Source organism: Rutidosis leptorrhynchoides, chromosome 6, assembly GCF_046630445.1.
Source record: "Rutidosis leptorrhynchoides isolate AG116_Rl617_1_P2 chromosome 6, CSIRO_AGI_Rlap_v1, whole genome shotgun sequence".
Classification (NCBI taxonomy): Eukaryota; Viridiplantae; Streptophyta; class Magnoliopsida; order Asterales; family Asteraceae; genus Rutidosis; species Rutidosis leptorrhynchoides.
Window position 1 is genome coordinate 98,467,354 of NC_092338.1, and position 10,031 is coordinate 98,477,384.

Consider the following 10,031-nt stretch of genomic DNA (forward strand, 5'->3'; position numbering starts at 1 on the left):
ATGGGAAGTAGTCCTAGTAAAACCAGAATGCATGACTTGTTTCTGGACGTATGAATTACGTGTCTTTATTGCCTTTGCTGAACGACTTGTGTACTAGCTAGAATTGTCTTCACAACTATCTTGTATCAAAGTTATTGTGTGCTATATTTCATGCTTTATGTAAAATAAGCGGTATTGTAAGTTTGTAAAATATTGTATAAAAGTTTGAACGCGAAATATTATTATAATCAGTTTTTCATATAGAATTGTAGTAGTTGAATTGTATATTAGCTACTAAGTATGAACTTAACGGGTAGGTACTACCCGAATTTAAACTTATAAAACGCTAATATGAAGAAAAAGCTTTTATAAATGAGCTCATATTATGCTACGAAATACTATTAACTACTCTTAATATTCTGTATGATTAACTTGTTCCATTTAACTATTTTGAAGGAAATGGCACCGACTACTCGACACACCGTGAATATGAATGAAGAGGAATTCCGTACTTTTCTAGCTTCAAACATAGCCGCAGTACAGGCTGCGCTACATACCAACAATAACCTTGGATCTAGCAGTACAGGAAATCGTGTAGGATGCACCTACAAAGAATTCACTGCCTGCAAACCTTTGGAATTTGATGGAACCGAAGGACCGATCGGATTGAAACGGTGGACCGAGAAGGTTGAATCGGTGTTTTCCATAAGTAAGTGTACTGAAGAGGACAAAGTGAAGTACGCTACGCATACCTTCACAGGTTCTGCGTTAACATGGTGGAATACCTATCTAGAGCAAGTGGGACAAGATGATGCGTACGCACTACCGTGGTCAGCATTCAAGCACTTGATGAACGAGAAGTACCGTCCCAGAACCGAGGTCAATAAGCTCAAGACAGAACTTAGAGGGTTACGAACCCAAGGATTTGATATTACCACGTACGAAAGACGATTCACAGAATTGTGCCTATTGTGTCCGGGAGCATTCGAAGATGAGGAAGAGAAGATCGACGCGTTTGTGAAAGGATTACCGGAAAGAATCCAAGAAGATATAAGTTCACACGAGCCCGCCTCCATACAACAGGCATGTAGAATGGCTCACAAACTAGTGAACCAGATTGAAGAAAGAATTAAAGAACAGACTGCTGAAGAGGCCAATGTGAAGCAAGTCAAAAGAAAGTGGGAGGAAAACGGTGATAAGAATCACCAATACAACAACAACAGCAATTACAACAATAATCGCAACAATTATCCCAACAATCGCAACATCAATCGCAACTACAACAAACGGCCCAACAACAACAACAACAACAACAACAACAACAGCAACTACAACAATCATCCCAACAACAATAATAACCGCAACAACAACAACAATCAGAAGCAGCTATGCCAAAGGTGTGAAAAGAATCACTCGGGGTTCTGCACCAAATTTTGCAACAAGTGTAAAAGAAATGGTCATAGCGCGGCGAAGTGTGAGGTCTACGGACCAGGGGTTAATAGAACAAAAGGAACAAATGGTGTCGGAACGAGTAATGGCGGAACAAGTAGTGTCGGAGCAAGTTATGCCAATGTAGTTTGTTATAAATGTGGAAAACCGGGCCACATTATTAGAAATTGCCCGAACCAGGAGAACACGAATGGACAAGGCCGCAGAAGAGTTTTCAATATTAATGCGGCAGAGGCACAGGAAGACCCGGAGCTTGTTACGGGTACGTTTCTTATTGACAATAAATCTGCTTACGTTTTATTTGATTCGGGTGCGGATAGAAGCTATATGAGTAGAGATTTTTGTGCTAAATTATGTTGTCCATTGACGCCTTTGGATAGTAAATTTTTACTCGAATTAGCAAATGGTAAATTAATTTCAGCAGATAATATATGTCGGAATCGAGAAATTAAACTGGTTAGCGAAACATTTAAGATTGATTTGATACCAGTAGAGTTAGGGAGTTTTGATGTGATAATCGGTATGGACTGGTTGAAAGAAGTGAAAGCGGAGATCGTTTGTTAAAAAAATGCAATTCGCATTATACGAGAAAAAGGAAAACCCTTAATGGTGTACGGAGAAAAGGGCAACACGAAGCTACATCTTATTAGTAATTTGAAGGCACAAAAACTAATAAGAAAAGGTTGCTATGCTGTTCTAGCACACGTCGAGAAAGTACAAACTGAAGAAAAGAGCATCAATGATGTTCCCATTGCAAAAGAATTTCCCGATGTATTTCCGAAAGAATTACCGGGATTACCCCCACATCGATCCGTTGAATTTCAAATAGATCTTGTACCAGGAGCTGCACCAATAGCTCGTGCTCCTTACAGACTCGCACCCAGCGAGTTGAAAGAACTGCAAAGCCAATTACAAGAACTTTTAGAGCGTGGTTTCATTCGACCAAGCACATCACCGTGGGGAGCTCCTGTTTTGTTTGTCAAGAAGAAAGATGGTACATTCAGGTTGTGTATCGACTACCGAGAGTTGAACAAACTTACCATCAAGAACCGCTACCCACTACCGAGAATCGACGACTTATTTGATCAACTACAAGGCTCGTCTGTTTATTCAAAGATTGACTTACGTTCCGGGTATCATCAAATGCGGGTGAAAGAAGATGATATTCCAAAGACTGCTTTCAGAACACGTTACGGTCATTATGAGTTTATGGTCATGCCGTTTGGTTTAACTAATGCACCAGCTGTGTTCATGGACCTTATGAACCGAGTGTGTGGACCATACCTTGACAAGTTTGTCATTGTTTTCATTGATGACATACTTATTTACTCAAAGAATGACCAAGAACACGGTGAACATTTGAGAAAGGTGTTAGAAGTATTGAGGAAGGAAGAATTGTACGCTAAGTTTTCAAAGTGTGCATTTTGGTTGGAAGAAGTTCAATTCCTCGGTCACATAGTGAACAAAGAAGGTATTAAGGTGGATCCGGCAAAGATAGAAACTGTTGAAAAGTGGGAAACCCCGAAAACTCCGAAACACATACGCCAGTTTTTAGGACTAGCTGGTTACTACAGAAGGTTCATCCAAGACTTTTCCAGAATAGCAAAACCCTTGACTGCATTAACGCATAAAGGGAAGAAATTTGAATGGAATGATGAACAAGAGAAAGCGTTCCAGTTATTGAAGAAAAAGCTAACTACGGCACCTATATTGTCATTGCCTGAAGGGAATGATGATTTTGTGATTTATTGTGACGCATCAAAGCAAGGTCTCGGTTGTGTATTAAAGCAACGAACGAAGGTGATTGCTTATGCGTCTAGACAATTGAAGATTCACGAACAAAATTATACGACGCATGATTTGGAATTAGGCGCGGTTGTTTTTGCATTAAAGACTTGGAGGCACTACTTATATGAGGTCAAAAGTATTATATATACCGACCACAAAAGTCTTCAACACATATTTAATCAGAAACAACTGAATATGAGGCAGCGTAGGTGGATTGAATTATTGAATGATTACGATTTTGAGATTCGTTACCACCCGGGGAAGGCAAATGTGGTAGCTGATGCCTTGAGCAGGAAGGATAGAGAACCCATTCGAGTAAAATCTATGAATATAATGATTCATAATAACATTACTACTCAAATAAAGGAGGCGCAACAAGGAGTTTTAAAAGAGGGAAATTTAAAAGATGAAATACCCAAAGGATCGGAGAAGCATCTTAATATTCGGGAAGACGGAACCCGGTATAGGGCTGAAAGGATTTGGGTACCAAAATTTGGAGATATGAGAGAAATGGTACTTAGAGAAGCTCATAAAACCAGATACTCAATACATCCTGGAACGGGGAAGATGTACAAGGATCTCAAGAAACATTTTTGGTGGCCGGGTATGAAAGCCGATGTTGCTAAATACGTAGGAGAATGTTTGACGTGTTCTAAGGTCAAAGCTGAGCATCAGAAACCATCAGGTCTACTTCAACAACCCGAAATCCCGGAATGGAAATGGGAAAACATTACCATGGATTTCATCACTAAATTGCCAAGGACTGCAAGTGGTTTTGATACTATTTGGGTAATAGTTGATCGTCTCACCAAATCAGCACACTTCCTACCAATAAGAGAAGATGACAAGATGGAGAAGTTAGCACGACTGTATTTGAAGGAAGTCGTCTCCAGACATGGAATACCAATCTCTATTATCTCTGATAGGGATGGCAGATTTATTTCAAGATTCTGGCAGACATTACAGCAAGCATTAGGAACTCGTCTAGACATGAGTACTGCCTATCATCCACAAACTGATGGGCAGAGCGAAAGGACGATACAAACGCTTGAAGACATGCTACGAGCATGTGTTATTGATTTCGGAAACAGTTGGGATCGACATCTACCGTTAGCAGAATTTTCCTACAACAACAGCTACCATTCAAGCATTGAGATGGCGCCGTTTGAAGCACTTTATGGTAGAAAGTGCAGGTCTCCGATTTGTTGGAGTGAGGTGGGGGATAGACAGATTACGGGTCCGGAGATTATACAAGAAACTACCGAGAAGATCATCCAAATTCAACAACGGTTGAAAACCGCCCAAAGTCGACAAAAGAGCTACGCTGACATTAAAAGAAAAGATATAGAATTTGAAATTGGAGAGATGGTCATGCTTAAAGTTTCACCTTGGAAAGGCGTTGTTCGATTTGGTAAACGAGGGAAATTAAATCCAAGGTATATTGGACCATTCAAGATTATTGATCGTGTCGGACCAGTAGCTTACCGACTTGAGTTACCTCAACAACTCGCGGCTGTACATAACACTTTCCACGTCTCGAATTTGAAGAAATGTTTTGCTAAAGAAGATCTCACTATTTCGTTAGATGAAATCCAAATCAACGAAAAACTCCAATTCATCGAAGAACCCGTCGAAATAATGGATCGTGAGGTTAAAAGACTTAAGCAAAACAAGATACCAATTGTTAAGGTTCGATGGAATGCTCGTAGAGGACCCGAGTTCACCTGGGAGCGTGAATATCAGATGAAGAAGAAATACCCGCATCTATTTCCAGAAGATTCGTCAATACCTTCAACAGCTTAAAATTTCGGGACGAAATTTATTTAACGGGTAGGTACTGTAGTGACCCGAACTTTTCCATGTTTATATATATTAATTGAGATTGATGTTTACATGATTAAATGTTTCCAACATGTTAAGCAATCAAACTTGTTAAGACTTGATTAATTGAAATAGGTTTCATATAGACAATTGACCACCCAAGTTGACCGGTGATTCACGAACGTTAAAACTTGTAAAAAACTATATGATGACATATATATGGTTATATATATAGTTAACATGATATTATGATAAGTAAACATATCATTAATTATATTAACAATGAACTACATATGTAAAAACAAGACTACTAACTTAATGATTTTGAAACGAGACATATATGTAAAGTTTATCGTTGTAACGACATTTAATGTATATATATCATATTAAGAGATATTCGTACATCATAATATCATGATAATATAATAATTTAAAATCTCTTTTGTTATTATAAACATTGGGTTAACAACATTTAACAAGATCGTTAACCTAAAGGTTTCAAAACAACACTTACATGTAACGACTAACGATAACTTAACGACTCAGTTAAAATGTATATACATGTAGTGTTTTAATATGTATTTATACACTTTTGAAAGACTTCAATACACTTATCAAAATACTTCTACTTAAACAAAAATGCTTACAATTACATTCTCGTTCAGTTTCATCAACAATTCTACTCGTATGCACCCGTATTCGTACTCGTACAATACACAGCTTTTAGATGTATGTACTATTGGTATATACACTCCAATGATCAGCTCTTAGCAGCCCATGTGAGTCAACTAACACATGTGGGAACCATCATTTGGCAACTAGCATGAAATATCTCATAAGATTACAAAAATATGAGTAATCATTCATGACTTATTTACATGAAAACAAAATTACATATCCTTTATATCTAATCCATACACCAACGACCAAAAACACCTACAAACACTTTCATTCTTCAATTTTCTTCATCTAATTGAACTCTCTCAAGTTCTATCTTCAAGTTCTAAGTGTTCTTCATAAATTCCAAAAGTTCTAGTTTCATAAAATCAAGAATACTTTCAAGTTTGCTAGCTCACTTCCAATCTTGTAAGGTGATCATCCAACCTCAAGAAATCTTTGTTTCTTACAGTAGGTTATCATTCTAATACAAGGTAATAATCATATTCAAACTTTTGTTCAATTTCTATAACTATAACAATCTTATTTCAAGTGATGATCTTACTTGAAGTTGTTTTCGTGTCATGATTTTGCTTCAAGAACTTTGAGCCATCCAAGGATCCATTGAAGCTAGATCCATTTTTTCTCTTTTCCAGTAGGTTCATCCAAGGAACTTAAGGTAGTAATGATGTTCATAACATCATTCGATTCATACATATAAAGCTATCTTATTCGAAGGTTTAAACTTGTAATCACTAGAACATAGTTTAGTTAATTCTAAACTTGTTCGCAAACAAAAGTTAATCCTTCTAACTTGACTTTTAAAATCAACTAAACACATGTTCTATATCTATATGATATGCTAACTTAATGATTTAAAACCTGGAAACACGAAAAACACCGTAAAACCGGATTTACGCCGTCGTAGTAACACCGCGGGCTGTTTTGGGTTAGTTAATTAAAAACTATGATAAACTTTGATTTAAAAGTTGTTATTCTGAGAAAATGATTTTTATTATGAACATGAAACTATATCCAAAAATTATGGTTAAACTCAAAGTGGAAGTATGTTTTCTAAAATGGTCATCTAGACGTCGTTCTTTCGACTGAAATGACTACCTTTACAAAAACGACCTGTAACTTATTTTTCCGACTAGAAACCTATACTTTTTTTGTTTAGATTCATAAAATAGAGTTCAATATGAAACCATAGCAATTTGATTCACTCAAAACGGATTTAAAATGAAGAAGTTATGGGTAAAACAAGATTGGATAATTTTTCTCATTTTAGCTACGTGAAAATTGGTAACAAATCTATTCCAACCATAACTTAATCAACTTGTATTATATATTATGTAATCTTGAGATACCATAGACACGTATACAATGTTTCGACCTATCATGTCGACACATCTATATATATTTTGGAACAACCATAGACACTCTATATGTGAATGTTGGAGTTAGCTATACAGGGTTGAGGTTGATTCCAAAATATATATAGTTTGAGTTGTGATCAATACTGAGATACGTATACACTGGGTCGTGGATTGATTCAAGATAATATTTATCGATTTATTTCTGTACATCTAACTGTGGACAACTAGTTGTAGGTTACTAACGAGGACAACTGACTTAATAAACTTAAAACATCAAAATATATTAAAAGTGTTGTAAATATATTTTGAACATACTTTGATATATATGTATATATTGTTATAGGTTCGTGAATCAACCAGTGGCCAAGTCTTACTTCCCGACGAAGTAAAAATATGTGAAAGTGAGTTATAGTCCCACTTTTAAAATCTAATATTTTTGGGATGAGAATACATGCAGGTTTTATAAATGATTTACAAAATAGACACAAGTACGTGAAACTACATTCTATGGTTGAATTATCGAAATCGAATATGCCCCTTTTTATTAAGTCTGGTAATCTAAGAATTAGGGAACAGACACCCTAATTGACGCGAATCCTAAAGATAGATCTATTGGGCCTAACAAACCCCATCCAAAGTACCGGATGCTTTAGTACTTCGAAATTTATATCATATTCGAAGGGTGTCCCGGAATGATGGGGATGTTCTTATATATGCATCTTGTTATTGTCGGTTACCAGGTGTTCACCATATGAATGATTTTTATCTCTATGTATGGGATGTGTATTGAAATATGAAATCTTGTGGTCTATTGTTACGATTTGATATATATAGGTTAAACCTATAACTCACCAACATTTTTGTTGACGTTTTAAGCATGTTTATTCTCAGGTGATTATTAAGAGCTTCCGCTGTCGCATACTTAAATAAGGACAAGATTTGGAGTCCATGCTTGTATGATATTGTGTAAAAACTGCATTCAAGAAACTTATTTTGTTGTAACATATTTGTATTGTAAACCATTATGTAATGGTCGTGTGTAAACAGGATATTTTAGATTATCATTATTTGATAATCTACGTAAAGCTTTTTAAACCTTTATTGATGAAATAAAGGTTATGGTTTGTTTAAAAATGAATGCAGTCTTTGAAAAACGTCTCATATAGAGGTCAAAACCTCGCAACGAAATCAATTAATATGGAACGTTTTTAATCAATAAGAACGGGACATTTCATTATGAACCGAGTGTGTGGACCATACCTTGACAAGTTTGTCATTGTTTTCATTGATGACATACTTATTTACTCAAAGAATGACCAAGAACACGGTGAACATTTGAGAAAGGTGTTAGAAGTATTGAGGAAGGAAGAATTGTACGCTAAGTTTTCAAAGTGTGCATTTTGGTTGGAAGAAGTTCAATTCCTCGGTCACATAGTGAACAAAGAAGGTATTGAGGTGGATCCGGCAAAGATAGAAACTGTTGAAAAGTGGGAAACCCCGAAAACTCCGAAACACATACGCCAGTTTTTAGGACTAGCTGGTTACTACAGAAGGTTCATCCAAGACTTTTCCAGAATAGCAAAACCCTTGACTGCATTAACGCATAAAGGGAAGAAATTTAAATGGAATGATGAACAAGAGAAAGCGTTTCAGTTATTGAAGAAAAAGCTAACTACGGCACCTATATTGTCATTGCCTGAAGGGAATGATGAATTTGTGATTTATTGTGACGCATCAAAGCAAGGTCTCGGTTGTGTATTAATGCAACGAACGAAGGTGATTGCTTATGCGTCTAGACAACTGAAGATTCACGAACAAAATTATACGACGCATGATTTGGAATTAGGCGCGGTTGTTTTTACATTAAAGACTTGGAGGCACTACTTATATGGGGTCAAAAGTATTATATATACCGACCACAAAAGTCTTCAACACATATTTAATCAGAAACAACTGAATATGAGGCAGCGTAAGTGGATTGAATTATTGAATGATTACGACTTTGAGATTCGTTACCACCCGGGGAAGGCAAATGTGGTAGCCGATGCCTTGAGCAGGAAGGACAGAGAACCCATTCGAGTAAAATCTATGAATATAATGATTCATAATAACCTTACTACTCAAATAAAGGAGGCGCAACAAGGAGTTTTAAAAGAGAGAAATTTAAAGGATGAAATACCCAAAGGATCGGAGAAGCATCTTAATATTCGGGAAGACGGAACCCGGTATAGGTCTGAAAGGATTTGGGTACCAAAATTTGGAGATATGAGAGAAATGGTACTTAGAGAAGCTCATAAAACCAGATACTCAATACATCCTGGAACGGGAAAGATGTACAAGGATCTCAAGAAACATTTTTGGTGGCCGGGTATGAAAGCCGATGTTGCTAAATACGTAGGAGAATGTTTGACGTGTTCTAAGGTCAAAGCTGAGCATCAGAAACCATCAGGTCTACTTCAACAACCCGAAATCCCGAAATGGAAATGGGAAAACATTACCATGGATTTCATCACTAAATTGCCAAGGACTGCAAGTGGTTTTGATACTATTTGGGTAATAGTTGATCGTCTCACCAAATCAGCACACTTCCTGCCAATAAGAGAAGATGACAAGATGGAGAAGTTAGCACGACTGTATTTGAAGGAAGTCATCTCCAGACATGGAATACCAATCTCTATTATCTCTGATAGGGATGGCAGATTTATTTCAAGATTCTGGCAGACATTACAGCAAGCATTAGGAACTCGTCTAGACATGAGTACTGCCTATCATCCACAAACTGATGGGCAGAGCGAAAGGACGATACAAACGCTTGAAGACATGCTACGAGCATGTGTTATTGATTTCGGAAACAGTTGGGATCGACATCTACCGTTAGTAGAATTTTCCTACAACAACAGCTACCATTCAAGCATTGAGATGGCGCCGTTTGAAGCACTTTATGGTAGAAAGTGCAGG